The sequence below is a fragment of the Balaenoptera borealis genome, assembly GCF_965194805.1.
Source record: "Balaenoptera borealis genome assembly, chromosome: X".
NCBI lineage: Eukaryota > Metazoa > Chordata > Mammalia > Artiodactyla > Balaenopteridae > Balaenoptera > Balaenoptera borealis.
In genome coordinates this window covers 21,083,538-21,106,906 of record NC_138881.1, presented here as the reverse complement: position 1 = coordinate 21,106,906, position 23,369 = coordinate 21,083,538, and the positions used below count along the sequence as shown (strand labels likewise).

The 23,369-nt window shown below is 42.4% G+C and overlaps 1 pseudogene across 1 annotated transcript in view; it reads left to right on the top strand.

Annotated features, from left to right (window-relative positions):
- Positions 1-248: 248 nt before the first annotated feature.
- Positions 249-23,369, top strand: part of LOC309619920 (ferritin light chain pseudogene) — a 178,803-nt pseudogene continuing 155,682 nt past the window's right edge. The window contains exon 1 of the transcript XR_014249870.1: positions 249-21,518. The product of XR_014249870.1 is annotated as a ferritin light chain pseudogene (transcript). The remainder of the gene's footprint in view (positions 21,519-23,369) is intronic.

The following is a 23,369-nucleotide window of genomic DNA, read 5'->3' as shown; positions in this document are numbered from 1 at the left end:
CCTTGGTATATGCAAATGCCTACTTGCCATTTCCACTTGGCTGTCTCAGTGACCCCCTCAAGCTACCCAAAGTTATATTCATGATCTTCTCACCAAAATTCTTCTCTTTCAGCATTGTTCCCTTCCTTCGAAAATGGTAGTTTTGCTGACCAGGCTGCTTAAACGAAGAACCTTACACATCATCCTTGACACCCTCCTCGGTGTCCCCACTCACACCCCATCAATCAACGAGTCTTCTTTTTTTTTTAATACATTTATTTATTTATTTATTTATTTATTTTTGGCTGCGTTGGGTCTTCGTTGCTGTGCGCGGGCTTTCTCTAGCTGCGGCGAGCGGGGGCTACTCTTCGTTGCGGTGCGCGGGCTTCTCCTTGTGGTGGCTTCTCTTGTTCTGGAGCACGGGCTCTAGGCGCATGGGCTTCAGTAGTTGTGGAACGTGGGCTCAGTAGTTGTAGCTCGTGGGCTCTAGAGCACAGGCTCAGTAGTTGTGCCACACGGGCTTAGTTGCTCCGCGGCATGTGGGATCCTCCTGGACCAGGGCTCGAACCCGTGTCCCCTGCACTGGCAGCAGGATTCTTAACCACTGCGCCACCAGAGAAGTCCCGCAAAACTGGATTTATATGAACGCCTTAAAATGCAATGTTTTGCCTGCCTACAGCTTTTGGACATGCTCTTCCTTCTGTCTGAAAGGCTCTTTCCACCCCCACTGACCTAAGGCAGCTAATTGCTGCTCATCCTTAGAGTCTGCCTTCAACATCACATCCTCAGGGGGGAGGGAGGTGGGAGAGGGAAGGACTGGGAGCTTGGGCTTGGCAGATGCAAACTAGTATATACAGGATGGATAAACAACAAGGTCCTACTATATAGCACAGGGGAGCATATTCAATATCCTGTGATAAACCATAATGGAAAAGAATATGAAAAAGAATGTATATGTATGTATAACTGACTCACTTTGCTGTACAGCAGAAATAAACACAACATTGTAAATCAACTCTACTCCAATAAAAATTTAAGGATAAAAAAATTAGATCCTCAGGAAAACCTTCCCCGACCATCCAGATAGACTAGGTCTCCTCTAAATCACTCTCATAGCGCCATGCACACTTGAAGTTAATTAATAGCAGTTTTTGGCTTAATGCCAATCTTCCTCTTGTGGCTATAAGTTCCATATTGGCAGCGCCCATGCCTGTTTGTCCACCACTGAGGTCTCAGCTCCTAGCTAACAGCAGGCTCTCAAGAAAAAATCTGTAGAGTAACTGACTCTCTGAACATTCTCACCAAACCATGCTTGTTGAATTAAAAACACCCTGTTGAGTCCTCCTGACTTAGTTTCCTATTGCTGCTGTAACAAACTGCCACAAACTTAGTGACTTAGAACAACACAAATGTATTTTCTTACAGTTCTGGAGGTCAAAATTCCTAAAATCGAAGAGTCAGCAGGGCTGCATTCTTTCTGGAAGCTCTAGAGGAAAATCCATTTTCTTGCCTTTTCTGGCTCCTAGAGGCTGCCTGAATTCCTTGGCTTGTGGCCTTGCATCACTCCGACCTCTACTTCCATCATCACATCTCCTTCTGTGACTCTGCTTCTCTCACTCCAACTCTCCTGCCTCCCTCCTATAAGAACCTTTGTGATTACATGGGGCCCACCTGGATAATCCAGGATCATCTCGCCATCTGGAGATCCTTAACTTAATTGTATCTGCAAAGTCGCTTTTGCCATGTGAGGTAACACATTCGCGGGTTCCGGGGATTAGGAGGCGGACATCTTTGGGGAGAGGCATTATCCGGCCTACCACACCTCCCATGCCCCAGAGGAGAAAACTTTTGCCAAGTTTTCTGGAACAAATTCTGAACTTTGCTACAAAATATCACACGCCATACACACTCCATACACATCATGATACTGCCCATGTTATAACGCTTTCTCCTAGATCCCCTTACAAATTAGTTTTGATTAGTCTGTCCTCAAGTGGGCACATATACTCCATAGTGTCCGCATACACACATTCCTCAAGCGTGCTTAGAATATCCCTCCTGATTCCTGTCCCTTTGGTGAGGAAGGCAGAGGCAGCGGGAAGCGAACGAGGCCCAGCCAAGTGGCTGAAGTCACCTCGTCTTGTTTGATGCCAGAGTCTACCCTCCCAACTCCAAGTCTCCCTTGCAAGCTGTCGCTTTGTGGGGAAACTGGCTGAGGGGATGGGTGGTCACAAGGTGTCTTCAGGTGGAAGAGTCTTAGCAAGAAGCTCTGGCTGAGCATTTTTAGATACATTTATAATTTGTAAAACAACATTCAGAAGGTGCACAAATATTGGGCAATGAGTGTGGAAGCAAAAGGGTTTCATGATAAGTAATTTGCATCTTAAACACCTGACTTAATTGGTATGAATATTCTTAAGATTGAGAAAGCCTGATCCTCAAAGAACTACCTACAGACTGTTCACGTCCTAGTCGGGGTGGGTAGAGACACTCAGCCCCAGGCATGGTCTCATCTGGTGTTGCAGCTGCCATTACACGCTTTCTCTGACAGTTATGGAAATCAAACAGAAGACGTTGCTTCTGGCAACACTGAATGTACTAACTGGGAGTGAATCTCGTTACCAACAGGCTCGATCTTGATCTGGGAGCGAAGACAGGCAAGATTTTCTCTCACGTTATCTACTCCCCTTGCAGTAACCAACTCTCAGTTCTTTAATCCTGGGTCCCACCTAGAGAGTAATGCTTTGTGGATATTCTGGGGTTTTCCCAAGTCCTGATTATTTTACCCATGAAAGATTTCCAAAGGGACAAGAAGGCATGGAAAACACTTTTTCTACACTCTACTTACCTTTCTTTATTAAAATAAAAACATCACTACCAAGAAAAGCTCTAGGTAAGTTGTTCTAAGACATCTATTCCTGAGACGCACACACCTTTAGTGTACATCTAGTCATGACATTTTAGAGCTTGCAGAGTAGAGATCAGCTGACCCACCCACTCATTTTGCAGTTGAGGAAGCTGAGGTGTAAACACCTAAGGAAATTGTCCAAGGACATACAGGTCAGGGCTGTTGACAGTTTCATAAGGCCATAAAAACTATCAACCGAGATTCTACATATTCAGTTGATAACCGTCATAGATACAGCTTCCATATAATAGATTCAGTCTCCATTGTTTTAAGGTTTTGTGATACTTCGACCTGAGCTAGGGCAAAGTTTACTTCAAATGCTCTATGAGAGAAAAACTTACTAAGCAATTAATGGTGTAGAAAGATCATAGAACATATTGTTTACCTATTTCTAGGGGCAAATGGTTTAAAGGACATTTGCCTTTAACTGTATGCAACTGTACTTTTGATTTTAAAATAAATCATTAAGATAGGCCGTGCAAAACCTCAGTTTAGAGTCATTTTGTTAATTATTTAATCCTCATTATACAGAACTTTCATTGATCCGGCCTGACCATCCCTTCTAGTGACTCCAGATTAAAGGGGTTTAACTGCAGGGCTTCAAAGGGAATCAGAAATTGTGTGGCAAGGCGACTCTTCCAGAGCAACTGTCCTCATTCCCCTTGAGTGAATCCTGGACGCTTTTGCTTTCATGAATAAGGGAGGGTGTTTAGGAATTTGGTTTTCCCCACCAGGACTAACAAAGTACTCTGAATGGCAACCCTTATTGTTACACATAAAGGACTTCTTCAGATGAAAACTGACAAGACAAGTCACTACCAGACACCAGGCCTTTCGGAAGAAGTCCTTTGCCCATCCTGCCTGCAGCCCACACACCATTATCCTAGGCCGTTTCTGCCACCCAGCTCTCTGGGAACCAGTGAATGTGACAGGATTTGATTTAAACTCTGGACCCCTATCAAGACATTCAAGAAAAGTCCCCTGCTTTTTTATTAATTGCAAAATCAAACTGACTCCCAGTGGAAAGTTTGTTCCCTCCTTTAGGACAGGGACTGCTAACTAATATTAGGTACTTGCCAGAGAATCTGGTTTGGGGGTGGTTCCCTGTATTGAAAAGACATTTTTCATGTTCCCTATGATTTATCTCCCTCCTGCTTCCCTGGCATCTAGGGCTGCCAGGTAAAATACAGGACGTCCAGTGAAAATTGAATTTCAGATAAACAAGAAATAAATTTTTCGTACAAGTATGTCTCATGTACTATTTGGAACATACGTATACTTGAAAAACTTATTTGTTGACTACGTGAAATTCAAATCTCACTGAATGTCCTGTATTGATCGATTTTTTTTTGTGTGTGTGGTAGATCTGGCAACCCTACATGATTCTCTTCATCCAACTTTGTTATGTTCTTTCTCCTAAAATTTTATTTTCATGGGCCTTCATCCCAATTTCATTCCCCTCTTTAAGAACAGTTATTTCTTCACCTTCTACTCTTATTTTGGGGGTATTAAGTTTAAGTGGTTTTGAATTGTGATGGGAAGCACCAGGCTTCTGTATAAAGGGCCTCAGAGTCACGCACGCATCAGATGAGATTGGAAGAGGGCCTATCTGAATCCATTTCTTCTGATATTATACCCTCAACAAGTACTCCTTTGAATTAAGCTTGCCTTCTCCAAGTGGGACTTCTAAAGCGTCTCTGGGGAACAGTAACACAACTTACTAATACCTTAGGAGAAATGGTAGTAATGATTTTAAAATTTTATCTCCAGCTACCTTTTAAAAATAAACTTCTTTTTGGAAGTATAACAGAAGTGCGTCCAATTAATAAGCGCACAGCTGGATGAATTTTCCCCAGATGAACATACTCAGGTAACCAGCACCCAGATCAAGAAACAAAACATTGGGAAGGAAATCCTGTCACATGCTACAGTATGGATAAGCCTTGAGGACACTATGCTACATGAAATAAACTAGTCACAAAAGGATAAATACTGTATAATCCCACTCATATGAGGCATCTAGAGTAGTCAAATTCATAGAAATAAATATGGAGTAGAATGGTGGTTACCAGGGACTGGGGACAGGGGAGATGGGAAGTTATCGGTTAATGGGTATAGAGTTTCAGTTTTACAAGATGAAAAAGTTCTGGACATCTGTTTTACAACTGTGTGAAGATACTTAACACCACTGAACTGTACACTTAGAAGCGGTTTAGGTGGTAAATTTTATGATCTGTATTTTTTACCGCAATAAAAAACCAGAAATACAATATTACCAGTTCCCTAGAAGACCTCATGCCCCTTCCCAGTCTCTCCTCCTTGTCTAAGGTAACAACTCTCCTGATCTCTAAAAGGAACCCATCTGCTTTAAAAAGATTCTAGAGTTAGTAAGAAAAAAAAAGTTGATCAGAACCCCTCCCTTCTGACAGGGAGACTCCTCCGAATCAAAAAAGGATTTGATCACAGCTACCACGGCGGTGCCGGGCTTACAGGAGAAGTAGCTCAAAAATGCTTGCTAATTGCATGCAGACCGAGAGCCTTAGGCTTGCAGTTGTGGGAGGAGCTGAGGGAAGAAAAGGGCACTGAGGAAAGAAGATGAAAGTGCTGGAAACAAATGCCAGCCACTTTGCAATCTTGCCAAAGGTGAGCGCTGCATATTCATTACAGGTTTATTCACTGATGATGCATTTTTTCCTCTTTCAATGTGTTGACATGATCTGTAGGTTCATATTTGAATCCAGCCCAAAGTATATAGTTATTTTTTGTTACTGTGTGCATAGCTCTAACTGCTTATTTTCTTACCAGGGTGTTTATTGCCAATGTGTATTGCATGAGACGAAATAGATGTGCTTTTTAATGCTTACCTCCAAATTCCTCAAGGGAAAATTCTAAACTCTAAGGAAATTTAGGTTCACTTCATTTTACAACCGCCTTAAGATTTGATCCACTGGACTTTTTGATTATGTCCTTTTCCAAGAGGGCACCAAATGTTCCAAAGAACAAATGACAAAACTGTAAGCACTGACAAAGAAAATGGATTAAATTGCTGTTTCAGACCACAAATGGTAGCGACTGGGGCAGAGTTGAACAATCTGTTACAGTCTTGAAGCCAAGGGAATATGATACACCACTCTTTGATGTCACATGGTAGGCAGATAGGCTGGAGGCCTGGGAAACAAATGGTATTGTCATATTATGCTAAGGATTAGTTATTTAGATCAGTGGTTTCAGAGCCAACGACCCCTTTTATAACATAAATGTAGTAGTCCTCCTATACTGACTTGAAATGAAATTCAAAGGTGATACCACATACTTCTACAATCATTGTAAAAAAAAAAAAAAATCAACATAATGACCTAGTAGAAAGGAGAAATAAAAGGAAAGTAATTTATAATAAAATAGCATGCACCTCAAAATGTAAACCCTCAGGCATGGCAACACTAGACGACAAAATAAAATAGCCGGATGCTTATATTAATCACAACATCACTGTGAGTGACAGCTCAAGACAGACTGACCCAGGTGTGCTTTAGCGGCGACTCAAATTACAAAAGCAGTACTGTCCATGACAGTACTATGTTGCTATGTTGACAGTTGCTATGACTTCCCAACATGATGAACAACTCTTGGAAAATTCTAAGCAAAACTAAATGCAAGCATCCTTCAATTCATACTGTGCTTGCATTCTTGGAAAATTAGGTGCTTACTTTCACCTACATGAAGGTTCAGCAGGACACCTGAAGGTCATTTGGAACAAGGAACAATTTCTAATTCTAGCATCACTGGGCACCACCCTTTAAATATCAATAGTACCTCCCAATCACTGTGACAACCAAAAGATGCCACCATCAATTTCTAAAATCCACCCCCACTGACCCCCGGACAATACCAGCTCCCATTGAGTACCCTTGATTTAGAGTAAAAAAATTTATTTGAAGAAGCATTTTTAAAATCTTAAAATGCATCATTGATAAAAAAGGATCCATATCCTCAGAAATTCCCCCATTTGTGACTCACATTCCTTCACATTTTTTGAAAAATTTAATCTTTGCTTTTATAATCCCACCAAAAAGGAGTTTCCCAACATCTGAGTCAGTAAGATCATCAAGAGAGTCAATAAATAAAATTACATAGTACTTTTCTCTTGGGAATACTTAGTATTTCAGTCATTAAAATAAGAGGTTGACAAAGGAAAAAAAAAAGAGCAAAACCCTGCAGGTGGTCTCATCAAGAAAAGCAATTTAATGAGAAGGTGTCATACAGATCTAGGACAGCAATAACTATTGTTATTGTTTTGTTCCATTTCTGCATTTATTCTGTTTAGTTGTGTTTTTCCAAAATGTTCAGTAACTGTGAAAAGTCTTTATTAGCAACATAAATATAAATCAGATATCTTACAAACACTATCAGTTCCTGTCTATAGAGCACTGCCCTCAGGTGGGGTTTCATGCGTTTGGGGGCCAGCAGGCGTGCTGGAGGCAACTGGTTCTAGCTCGGAAGAGTTCACTGCACTCAGCTCTTCCCAACTCTGCATTTGGTGATGTCGTGTTGGTAGCCAGAAATCAGCGGCGATGGAAGCAGTCACTCCCATGGAAACTGGCAAACGCTACAAATCAGGTCTGCCCTCACGCCCACGTCCTCCCTCCCACGTCCTCCCTCCCAGAGAGCCTATTGTGAAACATTCACCAGATACCACTGCATGGGGCTGGCTTGCAGGAAAGAAACTGACATAGAAGTACAAAAGAAGACTTTGTTACAAACTCTTTTCAAAAAGATCAGTCCAAAATGGGCTCTGTAGTGTTTCATCAAATTCTAGCAAGATACAAAATGATGGCCCAGAAATAACCGAAAAGCCAAAACGAAACAAACATTATTCACTAGCATCCAAGTATCTATTTAGTACCAACTATGTGCAAAAGAATCTCCTTAAATTGTTCCTGGACCAAGGCAAGGTACAACTTAAATAAGTATACGAGGTGCAATGGACCAATGGATATGCTGCCAATTTGAAAGAGATAATTAAACATCGATGGTAATATTTTTCACCTTTATCACAGGGGATACTGACATTTAATAAGACTTGTGCCAGGTATTAAGCAAATATTATCTTGTTTGATCCTCACAACCACCGTGAAGGGTAATCATTAGGGAAACTATATGAAATTGCTGATAGCTGACCAGTTTTGACCTCTACAAGCGGCAATTTCATAAGGTTTCACCTAATATTATTTTCTCTGTTTTACAGACAAGGAGGCCAAGACCCCAGCATACCAATTTGTCAAATGTCAAACAGCTATTAAGTGACTAAGCTGGGATTCCTTGCAGACCTGACTGGCTCCAGAGCCCCTGTGCTTTCCACCACACACACTTCCCAAATGAAAGAGCTGTTAGGCTCATTTGATATGTTGCTAACACTGAAAGAAATCTTAGAATTAAACTGTCTTGAAGTAACTCACTACAAAAAAATTAAATTAAGGACGTGTGTTTTACCACATCACTAAACATTGGCTTCCTGGGTTTCTTAATCATATATGATTAGAAAGAATCATCATTGTTCATACATTTTAGAGACTGAATAATAATTTAATATGGATTGTAACCATTGTTTAATTTGTTCTTAAGAAATTAAATTAATGATTATTTGTACTTAAGAAATTCCATTAACATTCAATTTATACTTGAGAAGTTAATGTTTAATTTATACTTAACAAATGACTTTTTAAAAATGCTGTGCTATTACTAGTACCAACTATCAAAGGTCTATGGTCACAGTCTATGATTCTCAACCCACTGGAATGATCAATGCTTCAGAAAAGAATTACAGTCACAAATGTTTGAACTAACTGTATAGTACAGAAGTGTCTCTTAAATTTTTAAATTACAACTCACAGTAATGTCTTGATATAATACACATATGCATATATATGGATATAACTGAAACAAAAGTTTCATGAAAATTTTTACTCTTGGTATGTGAAAAACACTGATATTTTCTATTCTATTTCATTTTTATAAATGCAGACCACAACTTAGTATATCATTTTCACAAACTCACTAATGTGTTGTAATCCCCAGTTTGAAAAACACTGTCTTAGAGACCTTTATTTTAGAGACCTCATCTACATCACCAATTTTATTCCTTTCCCTCTAGATTACTCTGTTCTTTTCATCTAGACCTTTGGCCCCCAACTTACCAACTTCCTTCTTTCAACAGAGATTTACAAATCATCTGCTCTGTGCCAGACACTGTGCTAGGTACAGGAGATGCAATGGATTTGTATCCACATCCTGTGATCTCAACATCCATCCAATCATCATGCAAATAAATGCAAACTTTCAACTGTGCTTGGTGCTACAAAGGCTCCAAGGGAGGAGGATTTGACCTAATAAGGGAAGACTTTCTGAAGAAATGGTACCTGAGCTGAGATGTAAAGATATATTCTATTCTGCTCTATTTCATTAAGAAAATGCTGGCCACTCCCCATTCTCCCCAACCCCTAATCTACTTTCAGCAACCTCAAATCTACTTTCTGTGTCTATAGATTTGCCTATTCTGGACATTTTATGTAAATAGAATCACATATCATATAATATGTGGTCTTTTGTGACTGTGTCCATTCACTTAGTGGAACGTTTCCAAGGGTCATCCATGTTACAGTATTGTATGGATATAAAACATTATGTGTATCCATTTGTCAGTTGATGGACATTTGGGTTGTTTCCACTTTGGGCTATTAAGTAATGCTGCTATGAACATCTGTGTACAAGTTTTTGTATGGACCTATCCTTTTATTTCTCTTGGGTATATACCTAGGAGTGAAATTGCTGGGTCATGTGCTAACTCTAATTTTAACATTTTTAGGAACTGCCAAACTATTTTCTGAAGCAGCCACAATTTTACATTCTCACCAGCAGTGTGTGAGGGTTCCAATTTCCCCATATTTTGCCAACACTTGTTCATTATCTGATTATTTGATTATAACCATTCTAGTGGGTGTGAAGTAGTATCACATTGTGGTTTTGGTTTGCATTTCCTTGATGGCTAATGATGTTGAACATCTTTTCATGTGCTTATTGGCCATTTGTATATTGTCTTTGGAGAAATACCTATTCAAATTCCTTGCCTATTTTTTAATTGGGTTAGTTATCTTTTTATTATTGAATTGTAAGAGTTCTTCATATTTTTTAGATACAAGTCCCTTATCACATCATTTGCAAAAATTCCCTCCCATTCTGAGTTGTCTTTTCACCTTCTTGATGACGACCTTTGAAGCACAAAAGTGTTTAATTTGATGAAGTCCCAGCACCCTATCTTACACCACACTTCACACTTCCCTGATTACTTCTTCAACCATTAACTCCATTTTACCTCAACAGTGGACCTTGATAGCACCCAAAGCTCTTTGAACTCTGCTTTCTTAAACTCCAGTATTCTACTCTCAGGGTAAAACTCTTTGTCTTTCTAGCTCTGTCTCTACCTTGTTTCTATCATATATGCTCTGTAAACCCTCGAAGACCTCCAATCGCCAGCCTTCTGCTTTCTCCGTTTGTCACACTTGCCTCTTCCCAACCTTCTCATCTTCCACTCTCATCCAGCCTAGCCCTTAGAGCACAACACTGTAAACTCTCTGCTCCCACTAGATTCCACTCCTCTGCCCCACTATCTTTTTTGTTACACTTGTTCTGCAACCTCCAACCATATATCAATCCGACTATCTGCCCTCTCTACTTCTACTGCTACTAAGCAGCACTGAAAAAGTCATGGAACCTTATGCATTGGTAACACTCCTGATTTGTGTTCTCCAATATCAGCTGAGCTCTCACACCGGCCCTACAAGCTTTTTTTTTAAAACCCATTTTAGTTTCCTCTCCCGTTGCCTGATGTCAACTACTCTCCCTTTCACTCATGTCATTCCCATCATGCTCTTCCTTGAACAAGCCAAGATAACTTAAGTCTCTTTGGTGCTTGTTCCTTTGCCATAAGCACTCTTCCACCAGGTCCTTGAATGGCTGGAAACTCCTTGTCATTCAGGTCTCAGTTCAAATGTTACCTCTTCAGAGAGGTCTCCCCTATCCACCCGGTCGAAAATTGCTGCCTTCCTCCCATTGCTGTCACGCTGCCCTGATTTATTTCCTTATTTTCTTTATCTGTGCTGTCTGTTAAAGTCTTACTCACGCTTCCAAAACCCTTCACTAGCTAAAGTTAGAGACTTGCTCCTCTGGGCTCTCACTATACCCTGGGAGAGCTCTCAAACCCTGTGTAGAACTCTTACTAGGTTGCTGTTATTTACGGATTACAGGTCTGTGCTCCTCTTCTACGTGCCAAGCTCCTTGCAGATAGATGCTGTAATCATCTTTGGCTCCCTGGACGTGCCCAGCACGGACCAGGCTCTCAATATGTGTGGAAGAGACGTAGAGAAGCCCGTTATTTTTGTAGCATGGGATCCACCCAACCCATCATGCATGAGGATTAACAATGGCCGGGGGAAAACTGGGGAAACATACTGTAATACAAATTAAATCCTGCTGGGCATTATTTATAACAGCAAAAATAGGGGGAAAGTGTCTGAACATAGGGAACTAGATGAGTAACCTATGGATTATCTACTCACTGGAATTTCATGTTGCTGTTAAGATGGTGTCTGATTCCAATGAAAGATAATGACATGGAATGTGCTTATGCTATGATGATAATGTTTTTATGCAAACAAAAACCTGTACATAGAAAGACTGAAAGAAACTAAACCAATGTAATGCTGTTTTCTTTATGCGTGAGAAATAGAGATGCTTTTCTTCTTTTCTGAATTCTTCTAGTTTTCTCTATATATACATTGCTTTTACACTGAAATAAGCCCTAATATTTTATTTCTAAAAAAGAGATATAGTCACATTCTTTCTTTAGCTCATATAACTTCAAATATTAATATGTAATATTTAATTCAGTTTTAAAAACTGAAGAATGCAAAGTCAGAGAGATTTATCCAGCACCCCTCAACAAATTAATGACAGAAAAAGAAACATTATGGTAATCCTAAAGTGATATTGGGGAACGCGACTGATTTCCCGTAGGCTCTGTACCATCGATATTACACTTCTTATAGTTCTGTATTCGTTGCTTGGTAAGAGGCTAAATAGCACTAGTATAAATAGCATAAAAAGAGTGGGGAGACTACAGGTGAAGTCCCATTTAAATCAAAGTGGGTATAGTTCACTTTAAGGAAACAAACTACATGAAAATTCATAAATTTGGGCTTTTTAAATGAAAGGATTCACAAAAGAATTAGTTTGAGCTCTATATTATCAGAGAAGACATTTACCAAATGAAAGCCCATCTGTGATTCAGATACCAGAACAAATATCTAATACAACATATTCCAATCTACCAAAGAAAGTGCCTTAGAGTCACAAAAGGATTTTTTAAACTTCATGTATCAAACACATCATTTGGAGGGAGAAGCCACTCCAGCTTGCTACCGAGTTTGAGAATGAACAGTTTAGAGGAAAGTGAAACCTGTTAAACAAGGGAAGAGAGCAAATTTCAATAAAACAGATCAAGGTAGGAGGATGTCTTAGCGTGGGTTCCCCTAGAACTAGGCACTGAAATATATATACCAGGATTCCAGTGCAAGTGGTTGATTTGGGAGGAGATTTCTGGGCACGTCGGTAGCGCGTCAGGGAAGCTAGAACAGGCAGGGGAGGGAAGGAAGCCAATTAAGAGGATGTTATCAAGCTAGCTGCCACTGTGGGCCGCTGGAACCTCATCCTGCTGGGGGACACGGGTGACCAGTGAGAACACACGCACGTGAGTCACCCTGCCTGAGAAGCAAGGGCACTTTGGGGGCCGCTCTGGCATCCAGACTGCGTCTCAGGGCAGAGCAGCCGTTGCTGCCTATTGGAAGTTGGGCCGGTGTGCGTGAAAACGCAGAGGGCTGGCAGTGGAGAAGCACGACACGTCCTTCTCTGCCCGCTCCGCCCGCCCTCCTGGAGCTGGCGCCCACTTAACAGCAGGCTGAGGGCCTCGGTGCCCAAGCGGCTCATTCTGGTCAGACCTGTTGTCTGTTTTTTGGTGGACGTGGCGCCGGGCAGTAGAAAACACGGCCTGCAGTGCTATTACAGCAGAAGGCCTGGCACCTTCAAAGCATTTCTGCAAACAACCTGCTCCAGTTTTATACTTGCCAAACATGTTCCCCAGGTGAGGAACAAAAGGCCAAACGCGGTTAGTCACTCTAGAAAGGAAACTGGCAGTTTGCGTTCCAAGAGGACTACGTCTCCTCCTCTTTTCCTCCTCTGCACCCTCTCGCCACAGGAAACACTCTTTCTAAGCAGTTTTCAAAGTCCCAAGAAAGATCGCAGAGTTCCTAACGAGCAGTTTATGGCTTGAAAACACTTGGCAGACGAAACAATAACAAAGTCAATGCCACCTCGCCCTTTCCGTGCGGTTATGTAATCAAAGGGCAAACTGCTGTCTCAGGCAGAGCTGGGAGAGGGCTGGGCAGACAGCTCTGCACATCCAGCCGCCCTCCATGCTTTGGAGGCTGGGGGAGGGAGCACCCTTCCAGCTGTCAGGAGGCTTTGACACGGGCGCGTCTGGGCCTCCCTCTCTGTCCCATCACCGGGAACTAGGACGGCCCCTATGACCCATTAATGTGGATTTTAAAAGGGGCCCATTCCCTCCTCTGGGAGCACACAGCCCCATGCTGGGGACCGCAGTTTGGCGAGGGGGGCTTGGCCTGGATTTCAGCCCCCCTTTGGGGCCCTCGGCCAGGCCTCTGAGGGCAGAGCAGACCTCTACAGTTCACGTGGGGACGCGGTCGAGACTGGAAACTGTCCCACCCCAGGTCAGAGCTATCGTTTACTCTATCTCACTTCTCTTTAAGTTCCAGATCCTGAAAGATTATTCCTTCTGCTTCAGAGGACAGCTCCTTACTCTGGCCACAACTTGCTTTCTTTATAAATTACCTGGAAGTTCCTGCCTGTCCATTTCAGTTAGTTTATTTACCTGATCATTTGGCCTGCTGTATCAGTATCTCCCCACAAGACTATATCACTCTTTCCGCCCCAAGTGGCATCACTTTGTGGCAAGGTATTTGGAGAGGCAATTGTCCTTTTTCATTTTCTTTTTAAGGTTAAACGAACAACAAGCTTAAAGGCAGGGGAATGGTCAAATCTGCACAAGTGTGAGGAGAGAAATTTGCATAAGAAGCCCAGGTGCCTCCTGGGAGGAAAGTCACCGAGATGCCAGTGCAGATTCCCCTCCCAAAGCTGTGGTAGAGACCAGCTGACTCTAAGGAAGGGCCACGGGCAGGGGAAAGGAGACAGGGGAAGTGGGGTTGACCCTGCACTGGAGAGAGGTGGAAAGCAAGCAGGGCCTGGGTCCAGGATACAGCAGACCCCAGACGTGTGCTAACTTGGTTCTCCTGACAGCAAACCACCACCCTCAGGAAAGTGTTGTGTAAGCAAACTGGCAAGTTGCCCTCGCAGCAGCTGGCTCCAGGGTCCCGACCTCAGATGTGATGTGGGGATTCAGGAAGCCACTGCTGGAACCACTGGCTTCAGAGGCACACCAGACCTGTTGTAAGATGCACCCGCAAAACATAAGCTTCCCACCAGGCCTCCTTCCCCACTTAGAAGAGGTCTGAATTTGTCTCATGTGACCTCATCTGGCTGGTGGAACTAAAATTACTCAGCTGCCAGGGAGTCTGGGAAATGTAGTTTTAGATTTGTAGACTCTGCTATATGTAAAGGCACACTGAAAGGAGGTTGAAATGGATGCTGAGTAATCATTTCCCCCACGGTTCCTCCATTTGAAAACCTTCAATGGCTCTCCATGTGGATAGCACTGTCGAAGGAAAGCAGGACCTGAGCCCAGGATACAGCAGACTCCAGTAATGATTTCCAAACTGTAGACTACAGACCCTGGGGAGGAGACTAGGAGACATTACAAGATGTTTCTGAACCTCCTTATACTGCAGTCATCCTGTGGACTGGAAGGGAAACAAACAAACAAAAAAAAACCACACTGTGACTTCCACATATGTGTCCACCTATTTTTCAAACATGGAGGGAATTATGATTCAAAAAATACAAATCACTTAACAACCTTCCTTACAAACATGTTTCTCACCCGCAGACCCCACTCCTCTGCCTAGAATGAGAATTCTGTCTCCGTCCTGTCTTGCCAATTCATATTCATCATCTGAGACTCAGCCCAGGCTACCACCTGCCCTGATCGGGGAGGTGATTCTCTCTGACTTCCTCAGGCTGGGGTAGATGGTCCTCATCAGTTCTCTCATAATATCCTGATAATAATAAAATTAAAGTGAAATTTGATTAGTTTACTTTGTGCCAGGCTCCATGAGGTATGTACTCTTATTATCTCATTTTACAGATGAGGACACTGGGGCACAGAGAGGTTGCATAACCTGCCCAAGGTCACTTATTAGTCAGTGACAGCTGTGACTGTCACAGGCAGCAGTCTGTCTTCAGAATCTATGCTCTTGGCTAATACTCTCACTTCCTCTCATCTATCTGTTGTTACACTGCCCACCCTGCTATATTTATCTATCTATCCATCCATCTATAGCTGAATCTGTACATCTGTCTCCTCCACAAATAAGCAATGTCTTTCTATGATGTTTAAAATGGGGAAAAAAGTTAAAAGTATTTCCTCTCTTCCTAACACATTGCAAATTCCAGGACCAGGGTCCAAATTCCTCGATCCACCTTTCTCTCATCGTCTACTGTCTGTTAACACAGGGACTATTTTCTCCTTCAGCAGAGAATACCAGACTAAATTACAGAGCAGGGTACAAAATTACTATCCTCAGCTCCCTTCTTTGCCTGTTTTCTCCAAAATAGATTCTTTCCGTTGGTTGTATAAATACAAGACAGAACCCACCACTGCTTCGAAATCATGTGGGAAAGTGTATCATCAACTCTGAGCTCTGTTGGAGCCGACCTTCTGGCCAGCGTCCACCAAGCACTCCTTGAGAAAGGATGGGGTTCCTAGGCACTCCAGCCCATGCATCAGCATTCTCGTGCAAACATTTAGGAGGGTGAAATTGAGGAAAGCATGACATTTCCCTGGGAATCAGGAGGCGTTTCCATATCTGCACTCTTGCCTTCACTGTTGACTACCCTTTCTGTCTAACACGGATGACACTTGGCTCGTGTTCCCTGTGCCTCAGTACCTAGGTAGCTCTGCTTATACCTGCCAACAACCCCACCAGGTAAGCTAGCTGGTTGTTCCCTCTACTGGGGATCAGCCACATGTCTTTCACACCCTGGAAGCACCAACTTACTCCAGACTCATCTTCCTTCTCGCTTTGCTCAAACTCCTTTCTCTTCCCTTTGTCTGATATTTGCTCAGCCCATTGGTTTTGGCTCATAAACCAGGTATTTCCTTTTCCCTCTTGAAGGTAACTTACAAAAGACACTTTGTTTAATCATCTTTCAAGTATGCTCTCTGGGCCTCTGTTTGGGAAAGTCCCCCCTGCCTGCAGAGTGCCCTTCTAAAGGCTCGCATCCTCTGCAGGAAACAGGGAACAATTTAGATGGATCAGGCATGATGGCTTTGCAAATTTCCCTTGTGTAATTTACATATCTGAGACCATCGTTTCTTCCGGTGAGCACACTATTACACCAAGGCACATCATCAGCAGGAGAGGCAGGAAAACACATAAATATGCTTAAGGAGTGACTCTGGTAACTCATTATTGTTTTAAGACATCTTAATTCCCATTCAGGCTAAATGACCTGGTATACCCACAGCCATCTTAGAGAATGTCAGTTCGATCTAAGAGAGTGCGATGTTTGTCAAAATAGTATTGCACAAACCCTCTAAAGAAAGCCAAAAAAAGTTGGAGTGAATTACAAAAATATTATGGAGTCAATGAGACCTGGCATTTAATCTTCAGCTAATGTTGACCCCAAGCAGTATACCCACAAAAGCCAAAGAGAATCCGAGTGTACAGCATGGGTTCCCAGCCTTGGCTGCATTTTGGAATCATCTGGGTATTTAAAAAAAATCTCCATGTCCAGGCCATACCCCAAGCCAATTAAATCAGAATCTCTGGGGGTGGGTCCCAGGCATCATTATATTTTAAAGCCCTCCAGGGATTCCAATATGCAGCCAAGTTCGAGATCCACTAGTATAGAACGTCTGGCCCTCGCTCACAACCACTTAGGCCCTCCTTACACGCACTGTGAGGCGTGTAGGGCGGGGAAGATGGCACCACATGCCTGGTCATGCCACTCACCCATGCAAGCTTAACTCGCCAGCTGCCCACTCAGCTCCTGAAGCTACCCAAAACGCGGAAACTCAAGGTCGAGGTGACGCTCAGGTGACGATTAAGATTACTAGATATCAAAGCATTGAAAGCGGGACAGCCAAGGCACAAACAGAATAGAGAGACACAAGTGCACGTTAAGCAGTAATCTGTGACATCTTTACTGGCTCTGCTCCAAAGGGGGGTGTTGGATTTGCCAATTTGATGTCCTGCCACCTGATATTCAACTGAAAAAGGAAAAAAGATACGGAGGGTAGAAGGGGGCTTCTGAAGTGCTGGTCATGTTCTGTTTCTTCAGCTGGATGCTGGTTACACAGGGGTGCTGTTTCTGAAACATGGCCACTTGTACACTTAACGATATGGACACTTTTATATATGTACATTGTGCTTTAGTAAAAAGTTTTACAAAGAGAGAAACCCTATACTGGTCAGTGAAAAAAGGTCATAGACGCTGTCAAAAATAGAAAGCCCACTAGCCTGTTTATAGCACTGAGTTTGATAATAGCCCCATATTAGAAACCATTCAAATCACAGGGACCTGGTTGGACAAATTAAGGTTCAGCCATACAATGGGATACTACGTAGCTATTAAATTTTATGTGGTAGAAGACTATGTCATGACATGGAAAAGTGCTCGCAGTCTATTTTAAAGTTAAAAAAAGAAGGTGGATTATAAAACATTGTTATACATGTGTTAGATATTATTATGCATTTTTCTATGCACACTGGTCTTGAGATAAATAAATATGTTAGGCATATCTGAGATACAAACAGAAAGAAAAACAGGGTGCAGATAGGACCTGGACTCAAGTCCCAACCCAGCTTACCTACTAATAATTGTTCGCCTTTGGCCAACTTGCTCAACTTCGTGAAAAGAGCTTTATTGAGATATAATTCACATACCATACAATTCATCCATTTAAAGTGTACAAGTTAATGTCTTTTAGTATATTCAAAGAGTTGTACAACGACTACCACAAACTGATGTTAGAACGTTTTTATCGCCCTGTAGCCATTTGCAGTCAGTCTCCACTCCTGCCAACCCTCCCAGCCCTTTGCAACCAGCAATCTACTTTCTGTCTCCATACAGTTGCCTGTTCTGGACATTTCATCTAAATACAATCATAAGATGTATGTTGTTTGTGCGTCTGGCTTCTTTCCATTAGCATAGTGTTTTCAAGGGTCATCCACGTTATAGCATTTATCAGAACTTCATTCCTTTTATTGCTAAATAATATCCCATTTTATGAATATATCATATTTTGCTTATCCATTCTTCAAATGGTGGACATTTGGGTTGTTTCTACTTTTTGGCTATTATGAATAATGCTGCTGTAAACATTCACATAGAAGTTTTTGTGTGGATGCATGTTTTAATTTCTCTTGGGTATATATCTAGGAGTGGAATTTCTGGGTGTGATATAATACAAAGATATATTTAGTCTTTGCCCACAGTTCCTGGCAGAGCTCCTAAAACCCTTGGAATTTCCTGAGTGATAGGATTTTTTTTTTTTTTTTGCTATGCACAACCAGCCCCTTTCAATCACACCTGAGTGTATGCTAATGAGGTGACTTAGGGTGGGACCCCCCCCCCCCAGATAGCTCTAGGATAGGGCCAATCACCAGAAAGACCAAGTGATCAGAGGGTAGAACTCTCAGCCTCACCCACCAACCCCCCTGGGAAAGGGAGGTGGTGCTGGAGATGGAACTCTATAAAAACGCTTGAACCATGAGATTCGGAGAGTTTCCAGGCTGGTGAACACATGGACTTGCTGGGACGGTGGTGTGCCTGGAGAAGGCATGGAAGCTCTATGCTCCCTCCCTTCTCCATACCTTGCCCTGTGTATCTCTTCCATCTGGCTGTTCCTGAGTTGTATCCTTTATAATAAAGCCATAAACGTAAGTAAAGTATTTCCCTGAAGTCTGTGAGCCATTCTAGCAAACTACTGAACTTAAGGAGGGGTCATGGGGACCTACAATTTATAGCCAGAAGTACGGGTGGCCCAGGACATTGAACTGGCATCAGGGGCAGTCTTGTGGGACTGAACCCTTAAATCTGTGGAATCTGTCACTAACTCCAGGTAGTTAGTGTCAGAATTAAATTGAATTGCTGGACATCCAGTTGGTGTCCGGAGAATTGGAGAATTGGTTGACTGCTGTCAGAGTATGATCCAGACTAGGTCATATGGTAACTCTGTGTTTAACATTTTGGGGAACTGCCAAACTGCTTTCCAAAGCAGCTGTCCCATTTTACATTTCCTCCAGCAATTTCTCCATATCCTCGCCAACACTTGCTATTGTGTGTCTTTTTTACTATAGCCATCCTAGCAGCTGTAAAGTGATATCTCATTGTGGTTTTGATTTGCTTCTCTCTAATAACTAATGATGTTGAGCATCTTTTCATATGTTTATTAGCCATCTGTATATATTCTATGGAGAAATGTCTAATCAGATCCCTTGCCCATTTTTAAATTGGGTTAACTTTTTATTATTGAATGGTAGTTTTTTATATATTCTGGAATCAAGTCCCTTATCAGACACATAATTTGTAAATATTTTCACCCATTCTGTGGGTTGTCTTTTCACTTTCTTGATGGTGCCCTTTAAAGCCCAAAAGTTTTAAATTTTGATGAAATCCAATTTATCAAATTTTTTTCTTTAGTCACTTGTTTTTTGGTGTCATGTTTAAGGAGGCTTTCAAGATCCACATCTTTTAATCTTCTTATTCTTGGTGCCAAGCACAGAGCCTGGCATATAGCAGGCACACAATATTTGCGAACTGGGATGACGTATCTTTATCTGAACTTGGGAATTTATTGAGTACTGTATCGTTTATCTATTACTGTGTAAAAAATGACCTCAATTTAGCAGTTTAAAACCACAAACATTTTATTTGGGCAGTCCTTCTGATCTGGACTGGCTCACGTGTCTGTGTTCAGCTTATAGTTTGGCAGCTGGTTGAATGATCTAGAATGGCCTCACTCACATGTCTGGTGGTTGGTACACTGTCAGATGGGATGCCTTGGTTCTCTGTGTAGCCTGTCACCCACTAGCAGGCTAGCTCATGGTCGTGTTAGAGTTCCAATTCCAAGCCCCAATACCTAAGCGCTTTTCAAGTCTCTGCTTATATCACATTTGTTCATGTCCTATTGACCAAAGCAATTCACATAGCCAAGCCTAGATTTGAGAGATGGAGAAATAGACTCCAGCTTTTAGGAGAAGAGAAGGATTTGTGGTCATTTTTGTAATTTACCACAAGTACCTCGATGCTTCTACACTGTTAGGCTTTTATGGAGGATGTAAAAGAAGACCCTCTCCTTCTTTCAAGTTTACAAGTCACTGTGGGCATTCATTCAACAAATGTTTACTGAGCATCTACTATGTGTCAGGCACAGTTCTGGGCTCTTGAGGTATCTTAATAAGCAGAACAGACTAAGATCCTTCCCCCTTCCCCATGGAATTTACCTTCTAGTGGAAATCGCAACAGGAAAGATTTCAAATAGAGTCCAAACAAACTGTTCTGGTGGTGGTGAAAATTTCTTTGACCGTACCTATATACAATGAAGATTAAATCCAAGACTTAGCCCCTGCGGGCAGGAGGGAAGATAGAAACACCCTTAAGAACACAGAGCAAAAGGGTAGAAGATTGCAAGAGATCCCAGAAAAGAAAAGCAGGCTCCTATGGAAAATCGAAATTTGTTCTTGTATTTTCAAAGTGGGTTCGTATCAATCAGGGTTCAACCAGAGACATATAAATGATAGGAGACATGTATTAAGAGATTTAGGGAATTCCCTAGTGGTCCAGTGGTTAGGACTCTAATTGCATGAAGAGTTACTTTATGCGATTGTGGGGCTGGCTAGGCAAGTCTGCAATCCATAGGGCCTGCCATCAGGAAGAGCAGGCTGGAATTCCCGGGCACAAGCTAAAGCTGCAGTCTGTAGGCAGAATTCTTTCTTCTCCTGGGAAACCCCAGGTCTGCTCTTACGGCCTTTCACCTGACTGAATCAGGGTTACCCAAACTATCTAAAATAATCTCCCTTACTTAAAGTTCACTGATTGTGGACTTTAATCACATCTACAAAACACCTTCACACAGCACCTAGATTAGCATTTAATTGAATAACTGGAGACTGTAGCCTAGCCCAGCTGACACGTAAAACTGAACATCACATGAATTGATCGCACAATTCTGTCAATTTACTAAAGCCCACTGTATACGTTAAATGGGTAAATTATATAGTATGTGAAATATATCTTAATAAAGCTGTAAAAAAATAAGTAGGTTAATTCTATGCTTTGGGAGATCTAGTTTCAAAAAATAAATGTGGGCTTAAAAAAAAAAGTCTTACTATGAATGTGTTTGACTCAGTCTGGAAGGCAGAACAGAAGCTGTAATCCACGAGCAACGTAGCCCAATTCACCCTGAGCCCGGCACTGTTCTATCCTCTCAGCTAGGAGTTGGAGCAATTTCTCTATGGCTTCCTTACTACCTGCGTGCCACAGACCAATTAATGTTTACACTCCCCAGCCAGTTACCAGAGGAGACAGACGGTGGGAGAGCCGGAAGAGCAGAGCCCAGAGGATTCTCGGGCCCCTGGGCTGGTTATGGGATGTAGGATCCGGCGCCACTTAATAGGATTAAGCGTCACCTCCAATTAGCTCTCTGTATTCTCTGCACTCAAGTGGCTCTAGCCTGTGGGCAGCTGTTAGAGCCCAGCTACAGACAAATAAGTAGGTGGTGCATTAAAAAAAAAAAAACAGTGGGGTGAGGGCTAGACATGTTCCAGGGGTCTGGAGCAGAGTGAGGAAGCCCACGGGAAAGGAAAGATGAAAACACCATGGATGGAACTGGGGCGGGACGGAGGGCTCACGTCAGAACTGGGAACAAACAAAGGGCTAGAGGAGGGGAGAGGCTGCACTGACTGGAACAGGGTGTCCTAGAGAGGTGGGTGCAGGGCAGGGAGGCTCCTGAAGAACAGGCGGAGGAATGTGGAACAGATGCAAGCAAACCAGTGGCGCCCAAAGTAGGGGTGCACATCTCAAGGGGTGGTCAAGATGATCCACTGCAGCAGGGGAAGGAAAGATGCTAACTTCGACTGGATTTATTTTTGATCCAAAGAATAAGAAAATAAACTCAACTAGTAGGTAATATATGGATTCATGCCACCACTCTCCCCCTGTATGGAGGTCAGACAGTCACAAGACAAGAATCCTCAAATGATTTTGAAGACAGAGTAGGAATTCCTCAGTTGAAGGGATGATAAGCCTCGTCATTTGCTTTCAGCATTTTGCAACATTTATAAGGTAAAGTGTGTTTACAGATTCTAGTCTCTAGTTATAATGAAACCAGCCCTCATAAAATAAACAGGTAACTTTGAAGAATCCCACAAAGGAAACCCTGCTTGGAAATAATATTAATAAGGCAAGAAGAATCAAACAACCAGAAAATGAGTTCTCCTTCTCACAATGCAACAAATGATGCATTTCTCCACTTTCTAGAACCTTCTTTGTCCACCAGGGTTGAAGTCAAAACAATGATCAGATTGATAGTCAGATCTGAAAAGAGGTTGTTCAAAGAACTCAAAATTATCCAGGTACCAATTAAAAATATGGATATAAAGCTGGCCCAAGGTATAGCCCATGACTTAATATACTGGTTAATGAAAGGATATCATTTATAAATAAACAAGTATGAATATAACGGGGGTGCATACTAAGGAAGGTATACGGGCAAAAAAAAATGGGAGTTCATTGCTGTAAGCAATGTGAAGGGCTATTTTCAGACAATATTGTATAGTATATGGGCTGTTCTAGGTTGGGTTCCTCTAGAAGCAGACCTGGAGATGAGGATCTGATGCGAGTAGTTGAAATGAGAGAGAGACTCAAGAAGCACTAGGAGGGAGGTGGGGGTGTGTCAGCGAGCAGGTCATCACTGTGGGCAACTGAGGCAACTGGAAATTGGTGTAGAATCTGCTTTAGACTCGTCCCACCCTAGGGGGAAGGAAGACGGGGTAGTTATATACCAGCTTCTGTCATCAATGGTTGAGAGCCACTCGTGGGGCATTTACTGCCCATTCTGCCTGTGCTTGGGCAAGCCCAAGGAAGCCCTCAGAATGACAGTCACGGGGGCTTGGAGGAGGACGCCACTAGCATGCATGGGCACGGTGAAGGCCAAGAGATACGGGTGGAGCAC